Raw genomic sequence first — 11,334 nt, 5'->3', positions numbered from 1 at the left:
GCCGCCGCCTGGGCTCGGGGCGCTCCCCTCTCGCCGGCCGGGGCCGCGCGGGTCTGGGCGGCGCTCCGCGGCCGCGCCCTCCGCTCCGGCCCGCACTCGCCGCACAAACTTTCTCGGCTCTTGGTCGCGGGGGCGATGAGGGGGCGCGGGACGCGGCCGGCAGCGCGGAGACGAGAGCGGGCCGGCGCGCAGCGAACGAACGAGCGAGCGAGAGAGCGAGCTAGCGCGCCGCCGGCCTGGTCGCCGATACTCCGCAGCCTTCGATGGTTGTGTGCGCCGCGGGCGCGGGCCGAGCCGGCTTTTTATTGCTCTCGGAGGATTGTTGGGCTCCGCCCCCCAGTGGCGGGCGGCCAATGCCGGCTCCGGGAGCTCCCAGCCGCCTCCTCCCCGCACGCCTCCCGCGCCTCCCGGCCCTCCCCCAAGCCCGGCTTTTGTTGTGTCCAGCCTGGCACCGCCGGGACCCGCCGCTGCGCACCTGGCTTCCTACCGCCCGGGACCGTATCCCGCAGCCTCCCCCAAATCTCCAGAGCTTGGGAGAGGGGGGGCGCTGCGGGAGGACAGTGCCCAGTGGACCCTGACTCAGCACTTGGGACTCGCAGCCCACCCCTCCAGGGTACAGGCGGCCCACCCACCACCCCTTCCCCTCCAGCTTGTCACTGGAGATGTACACTGCCTGATTCCCTTCCACCCCTGGGGGCCCTGAGATTCTAGCCAGGGATTGAGGAAAAGGATGTGCGCTTATGGAGCAGGGGTCGTTCCCTGCCGTCCCTCTCCCAGACCCCTTTGGCTGCGTGGCCTCCTGAAATTTACCGAGGATTCCTTTTTCAAATGGAGGCCTTAGAATTTTAAGTGCGCTTGGCCAGTAGAGTTGGAGGGGGAGGGGAGAGTGGTTACTATGAACAAAACAGGATTTTATATAAACTGGCCATATTTTTTTTTTTTTTTTTCTTGCGTTATGCGGGCCTCTCACTGTTGTGGCCTCTCCCATTTGCGGAGCACAGGCTCCGGACGCGCAGGCTCAGCGGCCATGGCTCACGGGCCCAGCCGCTCCGCGGCACGTGGGATCTTCCCGAAACGGGGCACGAACCCGCGCCTCCTGCATCGGCAGGCGGACTCCCAAGCACTGCGCCACCAGGGAAGCCCAAACTGGCCATATTTTTGACCAGCCAGCGGGGCGGGGGGTGGGGGCAGGAGCCCAGGAGACAGTAGGATTGGATGAAGGCATTTTCCGGGCTCTGCTCCCTTAGCCCACAAATGTGGGAGCTGAAGGACTTTTCCCAAAACAGGTCTGTGTTCCACGGAAGGGCAGAGGGTCTTAGAGGTGTGGATGGCACAGAAAGTGTGGCCCCTGGGGTCCCTATCTACCTGTCAATGAGCCCTCTCTGTGGTGGGCACTGTTACACATAAAGCCTCGTTCTTGGCAGCAGGATGTTTGTAATCTAGCCGGGGAGTTGTAAACTGAGAAAAATGACACAATTGAAGAATAATTTGCCCGCTAAACTGTGTTGCTGACTTGAGATGTGAAACTGGGAAATACTGAAACAATGGAAAAACAGCTTCTTTCTGTTTATGCGTGCTTTGAAACAGACAACTTGAAAAGTTAAATAGGCAGGGCAGTTATTTTTAGTACTCTAACAAGTCCAAAGTCACTTTTTCCGCTTTTGTTTCTGTAAAATAAAGTCGTGTCATTTGTGAAATGCTAATTTTTTAAGTACAGTTAATTTGGAAAATTGTCACAAGTTGGCTGCCGGTAGCCTTTTCATTTCTTTCTTTCTTATTTGCAAGTGGAACGAGATGCTTTTGCACTTTACAGAAGCTGAAATCAATTTGTCAGTTTATGAAAGAAACAAGTATCTATCTTAGGGGCTCTCAGCCTTTCAGGCAAGATAAACACATAAATGATCAGGTGTAGCCGAGGGTGAGAAATACAGGTAGGTTGATGATGGTGCAGAAGGGGATCGGGGTCCACACCAGGCACAGGGCAGGAAATGAGGGGCCTGGGCTGGCCTTCCTTCCTTCCTTCCATCAACACCGCTTACTTGAGCATCTGCAGTGGGCACTGTCCTGAGAGCTGGGCATTCAGGCCTCCACAGAATGGACAATGGTCCCTGGGCCAGTGGGCAGAAAGACTCCTCAGCTGGTGAAAGAGAAGAGAAGTGAGGGGAGAGGAGCCATGGAGGAGATTTTAGAGGGTCTGGGAGGGGACCACGTTTTATTCTGAGGTCAGAGCTTCTGGAGGGTTTGGAGCAGAGGGGCAAAGCGGGCCCCTCTGAAAGGATGGAGCTCTGTGGTAGGATCGGCGGGAGTGAGGGCAGAGGATTTACCTGTGACTCAGAGTTGCAGCAGCCCAGCCTCCTCGCTGGCCTTGCCAAGCCTCTGTCTCCCCATCCACAAAATGATGATAAAGTCCCCTTCCTAGTGGATTTCTGAGCATGGCTGAGCAGAGGCTCTAAAATCCGGTGCATGTGGTGGCTGCCATCAGGAAGCATTGAATGTTAAATGACTTTCACGAGGGCACAGCAGGTGAAGGGACAGAGCAGCCCCCGAAAGCTCACCCCACCCTGACCGGCCCAGACATTTTACGGTACCTGTGGCGGCCTTGACTCCTGGGCGCCCCGCCTCATTGCCCCAGCCTCTCCATTCCTCCTCGTCGTCCTCTGCCTGTGATCCTAGTTAGAATCTTCCCATCTCAGAACCACGGGAACTGAGGCCCCAGGTGAGGAATCTACTGAAGACAAGAAGTACATTAGGATCTGGCTACGGTGTCAACAGATGCCCTTTCACACGCTCTCTGCTCCACCGCCGAGAGGGCTCAGCTACTGGGGATGAATGCGGGGAGGGGGCCGCAACTCTGACCTCTGCCCAAGGAGGGAGGTCAGGGTCAGGGCGCCCCACGTGCAGGAAGAAGGAGGACCCGAAGGCCGACAGCTCTGTCCATGGGCTTCTCTCCTAACTAGCTTCCCGGACCTTGATCTCAGGGGGCAGGCTAACAGGGGAGCCATACGGGAGACCCCCGCCCAACCCCCATGTGCATTCTGACCACAGCCTGCTGGACCTCGGCTTGTATCTGTGACTCCCGGCAGGACTCAGGACAGACAGGAGGGGGCAGCACCTGCCAGGCCGGCCGGGGAGGGGGGCTTCTAGGACCCTCAGATCACCACCCGCACCCCCTGGGGCCACTAGTTCCCACTAGTGACGCCCCCTTTGCCCCTGCCTCCTTCCCAAAGAGACTTTCTCAAGGCGGAGCCCAGCAGAGCTGTCAGCTGGTCCCACCCCTGTGGGAGCACACCTAGCAAACACATCCTGGGCTGGGCTTGGCAGCGTAAACGCTGTCCAGGGTCAGAAGGAAAATGCCAGCTCCGCCTCCTTCCTGCTCCTCTCAGGTAAACCGAGTCAGAGTGACCTCACCAGCCTCAGAGAGGAGGCCCTGTCCAGCCAGCACGAGGATAGGCATCAGAGGCACCTCTTCTCACTTGATTCGCTCTCCCAGTTTACCGAAGATCCATTTCCTCCCGAGCTTGGAGTGTTTTCTCCCTCAAGACAGCTGGAGTGGAGCTGAAGGCCTCACACTCCTTCCGGCAGGTTCCAGAGAGCCAGACGCTCTACAGTATGTAGTGTGAAAATCGGTCCCACAGGCTCAGGAATCTGGCCCCGAAAGAGTGGGTGTGTCTCAGGCAGGTCCGGGGTCGCGGGAGCTGGTGGCTGATGAGGGTGAGGGATGTGTCCCTGTGCCTGGCGGTTTGTGATGTGTGGCCCCCAGAGAGGAATGGGCAGCTGGCAACGGGGTCTTGATGCCCACCCCCACCCCAGCGTCGACTCCGGGCATCAGATTCGTGGCCACAGTAGGTGGCGGTGCCACACGCAGCCCAGACATCGGTCCCCAAAGTTCCTTGGCGGGGCTGTTTACCATAGGACATCCCAAAGGTGACAAGAAGGTGAGTAAGAATGACCTGTGTGTGGCGTGAAGATGGGCCGCGGTCACTGCACAGTGAACGTGAGCATCTTCGTGATCTACCCTCTAGATGCCAGTAGCATCTTCCCCCACAAGTTTTCACAACCAAACTGTCCTCAGACGTTGCCTAATGTCCCCTGGGTGGCAAAACCTCCCTAGTTGATAACCCCTAACTAGGGAAACTGATAAAAATCGTTAGTCTTGAGACCAAATGCAGAGACATAAACAACAAGGTTCTGTTTCTGTAGGTCAAATAGTAATGTGTAGGGAGGGTCCCTGTACCCACGTATCACCCAGAGAGCAGGCTGGGAGTTGGTGCTCTGTCCATACTGGTTCTCATGGGAGAGAGCGAAGGCAAGAAATAGTATAAAGATTGTTGTTTCAGAAGTGCCCATGGAAATTCCCTGGCAAGTTCAGTGGTTAGGACTCCACGTTCTTACTGCCGAGGGCCTGGGTTCCATCCCACAAGCCACACGGCCAAAATAATAATAATTAATAATAATAATAATAATAATAAATATGTGCATGAGCATACAGCATGCGTGATAGTCCATTTATGGGAAATTACACATATGCAGGGATGCAGACGGATGTATGAACAGGTGTTCACCAAAAAGTTCATTGCATGTCTCCGGGTGACGGGGACTTAGGTGATGAGATAGACGTCATATCCTGCTCCTCGTGTGGGGAAAGCAATTTTCAGATGATGGTCCAACCCTAAAATGGGCAACACTTGGGGCAGAAATATGGCTATTTTTCTACATTTTCAGTACATCACTACTAAAGCCTGGCCTGGCTGCAGCTCCTCTAGGCATTTACTTTCCAAAGCTCCCGCTCCACCCTCTACACTGCTTTTGGCTCACGCCTCCCATTGGGGTTTCTTTGGCTGTGCCTGTGGCTATATACTTTATGCCATCCCATAGAGCATCTTTAAGAAGGCGGGACCTGGCCTCTCTCCTTCACTCCCTGCCTCTGCACCTGTCAATCCCCCTTCCTCCCCTCCCAGGCAGGTCCCCCTCTGGGCAAAGGCAGCCTTGAGCCAGGGCACACACCTTGCAAACCTGCCTGCGTCTTAATTCCCTGCTCCCCACTATGCAGAGCACAGCCTTCACAAACCGGGCAGCAGTAGTCACACCATCCATGCTGCTCTGATCCATTCTAGAGTGACTCCAGAAAGAAAGGAGGGAGGGAGGGAGGGGGGCTGTCCTGGGGGTGAACAAAAAGCCCATGAAGTAAGTTGTTGGCTTGAAGACACTGCCGCATCTGAAGTGTCCAGAGCAGACAGCCTAGACCAGCAGCACGTAAACACTTCCTCCAGGGAGGCGGCTCTGGCACAGCCGTGGTTTCATCCCTGGGCCGGGAAGCTTTTTCAGACCTTGCTTCCCATGGACTCTCAGATGGCACTGCCTCTCCTCCCTGTGGCCGCGTTTTGCCTCCCTGTGACTCAGAAGGGACTCCAGTCCTGCAAGGGAGGGCACGCCCCTCCTTCCCGTAGCGAGGGAGGGACAGGGAGCCGCTCCTGCAAGGTCTGTGCCCCAGAAGTCCACAACCCAGAGCTGTGCTTTTCTACTCCAGTTCCCCACCTGTCTGTCTCTCATCTCTCCCTGAACTGGGCTATTCCCGGAGCCCCCTGTAGGCTTCATTTACATGGAAAACAAAGGACTATGAGAGACACCAGGCAGTGGCTCGCTTTGGGGCACTGCTCTGGATTTGCTCGTGCCCAGGCCATTTCCTTCTGGCCCTGGGCATGCGATCACGTGCTTCCTCGCATGGGCGGGTTAGGGAGGAGGGTCAGCGAGCAGAGATGGGACCAGTGCCTCTCCATCCCTGGCTTTCTCCCGGAAGCAGCCACAGCTGGCATTCTGAGGACCAGGGGCTGGCCAGGAGCGAGGGGCGGGACAGCCGGGGGACTGGCTGCCCAGCTCAGCAGGGGATGGTTGGGGCTGAGTTTTCGTGGTTTCAGGTTCGCCTCCCTGCAAGCCAGAGGCAGGAGGCTCAGGTTTCCCGCCCGCCATCCTGCCCTTCCTTTGGTGTTGGGAGTGACGGCCCATGGCCATGATGTCATCGCCTAATCCAAACAGAAGAGGGGCTGGTTTGGCGGCTCTGGCTGGCTTCCCATGCTGAGTGCAGCAGTACATTTCATTTCAAGGCTATGATTAGGACTATGCCCAAGAATTTCCTCTCTCTCCCCTTACTCTCCCCAGTCCTATTTTCCTTTCTGTGCTCCTGCCTTGTCTTCTCTCCCCCTTGCCGCCCCCCGTGCCCCGCCCCGGTCTCTCTTCTCTGGGGATGCGTCAGGTTCTCGGCGAGGTCAGCCTGTGGTCAGCATCACCAAGCTCCTTCCATCCCCAGTCCGGTTTCTTGTCACCTTCAGATTCCAAACTGTCTCACTCCCTCCCTCTGTGACGAGCTTTGGAGCAAACGGATGAGGTCCCAGCCCCTGGAGGTCATCCACTGGAGTCCCGGGTGAGGGCGAGGGGACAGAATGCCTAAAGGCCCTCGTTCAACCTTGAACTGAACTGCCAGACAAGATGGAGAGCAGGGCGTGGGTGGCTCTGGTCCCCAACAAAGAGATCAGAAGGCAACGAACAGAGCCAGGTGGAAGGCGAGGAGAGGCCCGGCTCCCTGAAAAGTGATTCATCAGGTCCTTACCGCCATTTCCAGCTGCTCTCTGGAGTTGTGGGCCTGGCTCGTTGACTCTCTGTTTTTGGCACTCCCACTCTCTCCTCAGCCACGAGACAGCAGCCCAACTCCACAGGCAAGAGGGGCCAAAAGGCAGTGGCTCGCCCTCTGGGACTCCATGTCCCCGGGCCTGCCCAGCCCCTGGTGGAAGTGGGATCACATGTGCAGTCCTGCCCCAAATCCCACTGCCTCTCTCCTTGTCCCGCACAGCCCCAGTTCTGCCCAGGCATTCCCTGGCCCGGGAACAAGGCCAACACCTAGTCACTGCTGGAGATGACTTGCATCCTTCAGCACAGCCTCCCCTGACAGGTGTCATCTGACCACAGAGCCCGGTCACCTGGATGCCCACAGGTAAGGCAACAGGGGCTGGGTGGGCTGCGTCTCTCAGCACCCAGGCAGGCTGAGCTTCCTGAAGACACAGAGGGGGCCCTGGGGCCCCCTCAGCACTCCCCATCGAGTTGGGCTGTGGTCTGACTCCTCAGGCCAGGTAGTCAGGTGTCCCAGGTGTGGCCTCCTGGCTGGCGAGTAGCCCCCTGTGTTTCCCCCCGCAGCCGCCGCCAGGCATATGGCTCTCTAGCTGTTCTCCCCAGCTGAGCCTGGACGTGGCCTCAGAGCCTCCCTCGCCATGACCCAGGAGCCAGCCCAGACAGCCAGAGGGGGCTCGTGATTGATTTCCATCCCAGGGAGGTGCCCGGCTGGGGCGGTGTGGAGAGCGGGCCACCCTAGGGAGGGGTAGATATGGAAACTGCCCTTCTGTGGCCCGTTTACCTGGAATCCTCAGACCCCTTGCGTTTTCTCACACGGGTTACTTGTCTTCATGTCTGCCTTCTCCGAGACTCCCGACTTCTTAAGGTTATAGCTCACTTGTTTACTCATTCATTCATTCATTCATTCGACAAATTTGTATTGGGCCCCAGCTGTGTGTTAGGCATGTGCAGGTGCCGGGGATGTGGATGGAACAAAAACAGCCCCTTTCCTGCTACAGCATGATCCACCTTTTACAGACAGAGATGATGGCAAAGTGTGTTGGGGGCCAGACAAGGAGCAAGGGCACCAGCGAGGTCTGGATGGCCTGGGGTAGAGACCTGGAGGTTGGTCAGAATGATTCAGATAAGGTGGGAGCACTGTTCTAGGCAGAAGGACCCAGAGGTAGGAGGACGCAGGAGCTGCAGGAGGGGCCTGTCAGCTGAGCACAGAGCTGGGTGGGGGCAGGGCGGATCTGGACGACGTGAGGGGTGGGAGTCGGAGACAGGCAGCAGCTGTCCGTGGTGACTCACTGCTGAGCAGTGATTGGAAACACATGTCCCGCCGAGAGGCGCGTTCATTACTCACAGCCGAGGGTTCTTGGACAACATGGGAGTCAAGAGGGAGACTGGTGGGGGGGGAGAGTTGGTCGGCAGGGCCAGGGAGGGACTCCGGGCTCCCTCATGGTCGGTGCTCACCGTCTGCACCTTGACATCCTTTGCCGAACGCTCCTCAACTCTGGCCGAGTTCCTACTCCATATGTTAAAAACAACCTTTCGTTATGAGAACTTCCAGACATATTCACAAGGAGAGAGAACAGTGTAATGTTCACCCATGTCCCAATGCCCAGCTTCGAAAATGATCAACTCATCCAATCTTCTTTCATCAACACGTGCCCCAGTGGACGATTTGGAAGCAAATCCCAGACATTGTATGTAGTTCCTCTGTAAACATTGGAAGAACATTTCTGTTGAAGGTCTACTTTCTCTTTTTCCGGGTAGAGAAGCACACTAACTTCATTTTATGAGGGTTTCTCACAAGATTTTTTCTTCTCTTTGGGCTAAACCTGCTCCCCAGAATCAGATAAACCAGGGTTTATCCTCCATCACCAGCTGTGTGACTTGTGCCCCATGGCTTAACCTCTCCTGTCTCTGCTTCCTCATTTGGAAAATGGGATCCCACTGGTAGTACCCTCTACAGGAGCTCGCAGGAAGGCATCCAGCACATGGCAGGTCTCGGATGATACTGGTGATGAGGGCTCCAAGAAACAAAGCAGATACCACAGCCAGGAGGCTGCTGGGCCAGGATTCAAACCCTAATCTGCCAGACTCCAAAACCTGTTACTTTTTCATACCTTAGGCATGGTCGGCATACCCAATCAGCATGCTTTTTTTTTTTTGTGGTACACGGGTCTCTCACTGTTGTGGCGACTCCCGTTGCGGAGCAACAGGCTCCGGACCCACAGGCTCAGTGGCCATGGCTCACGGGCCCAGCCGCTCCGCGGCATGTGGGATCTTCCCGGACCGGGGTACTCTGTGCCATCGGCTTGGGAGAGGTTGGCTCCAGCAGAAGAATCCTGTGGGGCTGCACCTCCCAGGCCTTGTTATTGCTCACACCTTGATGGGGCAAAGAGCCCTATTCAGGGCTGTGAGGTCAGAACCCTGGCCTTGTCTTTGACCTTGTCTCCTGGCAGCGGTGGAGGACAGCAGCCGCTCCAGGCTCGGACGTCGCCTGGAAGGCATGTCTGGGGCTGCTACTCTCTGACTGCCAGAGAAAATATTTTTTGCAGGTTCCTCGTGAGCTGAGAATGGAAACACAACACCCAGCAGGATGAGTGGGGGAGGGAGGCCTGCCTTTCTCCGAGAATCAGGAAGACACCTGGGGATGGCATTACCCAGGCACAGCTGGGATGGCAGGTCCCTGGTGGCCAGGAGGGGCCCAGGTGAGCAGAGTGGCCAAGGGTGGGGAAGGCCCAGGACCAGGGCAGATGATGGGGTTGTTAGAAAAGTGTGGGCTCTAAAAAGGCAAATGAGATGAGTCAGGCTGAACCGAAGGGCTCTAGCTTAAAATAAACAAACAGGAAAACAAACAGAAAAACCTTCTAAAAAGTACAGAATTCAGCCTGAGTTTTGAAAGTTCAAATAAACAAAGAAAAAAATATATAATCAATACTCATACAGAGAGAACCAATGTTAGTATTTTGGCATCTATTACCCATGTTTTACGTGCAGGTATATATGAACACTTATGTAGCAAGTAATATTGTATGTTCTATTTTGTAGCTGCCTTATTTTAAACCCAGGAAGGTATCATGAACATCTTTCCATGTGATTAAATATTTTCCTGCAATACTATTTTAAACATCTGCATGGCATTCTGATGTAGGCTTTGCCCAGAAGGCAAGATGAAGTTGCCAATGGCAATGCCAGGCTTGATGGTCCCTATAGCTCCCAGTCCCAAAGAGTAAGCAGGTGTCCTCAGCCGTTACTATGGCAACATACTTGAGGAAGGCTCTGATTGGCCAGGCTTGGATCCTAGGCCCATCCCTGAGCCAATCACTGTGGGCAGCAGGATTGAGGGCTTTGATTGGTTAGGCCTGAGGCACATGCCCATCCTGTAGCCAGGAGGTGGCTGAGGGGAGGGATGCTGAACAGACAAAAAGCACAGATCCCCCACAGACTGCAAGCCAACAGGAGCTCCACAAATATGCGTGGAAGGACTGTCCAGCAAGGTACTGGGTCTAAGACTAGAGAACTGTGAGACATGGTCCTTACCCTGAAGAGGCTTACAATTTGAGGGAGACCCCAAAATACACAAAACCAATTAAAGAAAGCTTAAATGCCAAAAATGAGATAAACACAACAGGAGGATTTTGTGGCAGGACAGACTTGGGTTCAAGTCCCATTTCCACCGTGATGTTGGCCAATCTCTTTACTCCTCTGGGCTCGAGCTTTCTCATCCATAAAGTGGAAATAATACCACGTTCTTCGGGGTATGGTGTGAATTCAGTCTGTCGACATAAGAAGAGCCTAATTTGGAGTCTGGCATATAGTAGGTGCTTGGTAGAGGGTAATTAATATTAGTAGTGGCAGGATTTGTGCAGAGGAGGGGGAGATTACAATGCACAGACCAGGTGCTTGGAAAAAGTTTAAAGGTGAATGGTGGATTCATCAGAGCAAAAGGTGGAAACTTCTCAAATGTCCATCGAGTGATGACTGAATAAACAAAATATGCTGCCTCTGGGCAATGGACTAGGATTTTGGCATCAGAAAGAATGAAGCGCTAACACATGCTTCATCAGAACTTCAGAAACATGCTCACGGAAAGAAGCCAGACACAAAAGGCCACATATTATATGATTCCATTTATATGAAATGTTCAGCATAGGCTTAGGGCTGAGGGAGGGGAAAAAGGGAGATAGTTTCTTTTTGAAGTGATAAAAATATTTTAAAATTAACTGTGGGGATGGCTGCATAACTGTAAATGTGCCAAAAACTATAGAATTGTACACTTTATTTTTTTTATTATTATTATTATTTTTTTGGCGGTACGCGGGCCTCTCCCTGTTGTGGCCTCTCCCGTTGCGGAGCACAGGCTCCGGACGCGCAGGCCCAGCGGCCATGGCCCACGGGCCCAGCCGCTCCACGGCACGCGGGACCCTCCTGGACCGGGGCACGAACCCATGTCCCCTGCATCGGCAGGCGGACCCCCAACCACTGCGCCACCAGGGAAGCCCTAGAATTGTACACTTTAAATGGATGAATTATATGATATGTGAATTATATCTCCATGTAACTTTTTTTTTTAAAGACATGTGAATGGTGGAAGTTGGGTCTTAAAGGTTGGGTCAAGTTTGGATAGTCAAGGCAGAGAAGCTTTCCCCGGGGAAGAGGTGGGGGCTATAGAGGGGAGCCAGTCTGGGCTTGTGGGCACTGACCTGGCGAGGATAGGCTGGT

The 11,334-nt window shown here is 54.9% G+C and overlaps 1 protein-coding gene across 1 annotated transcript in view; it reads right to left on the bottom strand.

The window, feature by feature from the left end:
- TIMP2 (TIMP metallopeptidase inhibitor 2) overlaps window positions 1-271 on the bottom strand; it is a 49,555-nt gene extending 49,284 nt beyond the window's left edge. The window contains exon 1 of the mRNA XM_007462358.1: window positions 1-271. This exon is cut by the window's left edge and continues 145 nt beyond it. The gene's annotated coding sequence lies outside the window, so the exon portion shown is untranslated.
- Window positions 272-11,334: the final 11,063 nt, after the last annotated feature.

This window comes from Lipotes vexillifer, unplaced genomic scaffold (genome assembly GCF_000442215.2).
Source record: "Lipotes vexillifer unplaced genomic scaffold, Lipotes_vexillifer_v1.1 scaffold1691, whole genome shotgun sequence".
Lineage (NCBI taxonomy): Eukaryota > Metazoa > Chordata > Mammalia > Artiodactyla > Lipotidae > Lipotes > Lipotes vexillifer.
This window is presented reverse-complemented; position numbering and strand designations above follow the sequence as displayed.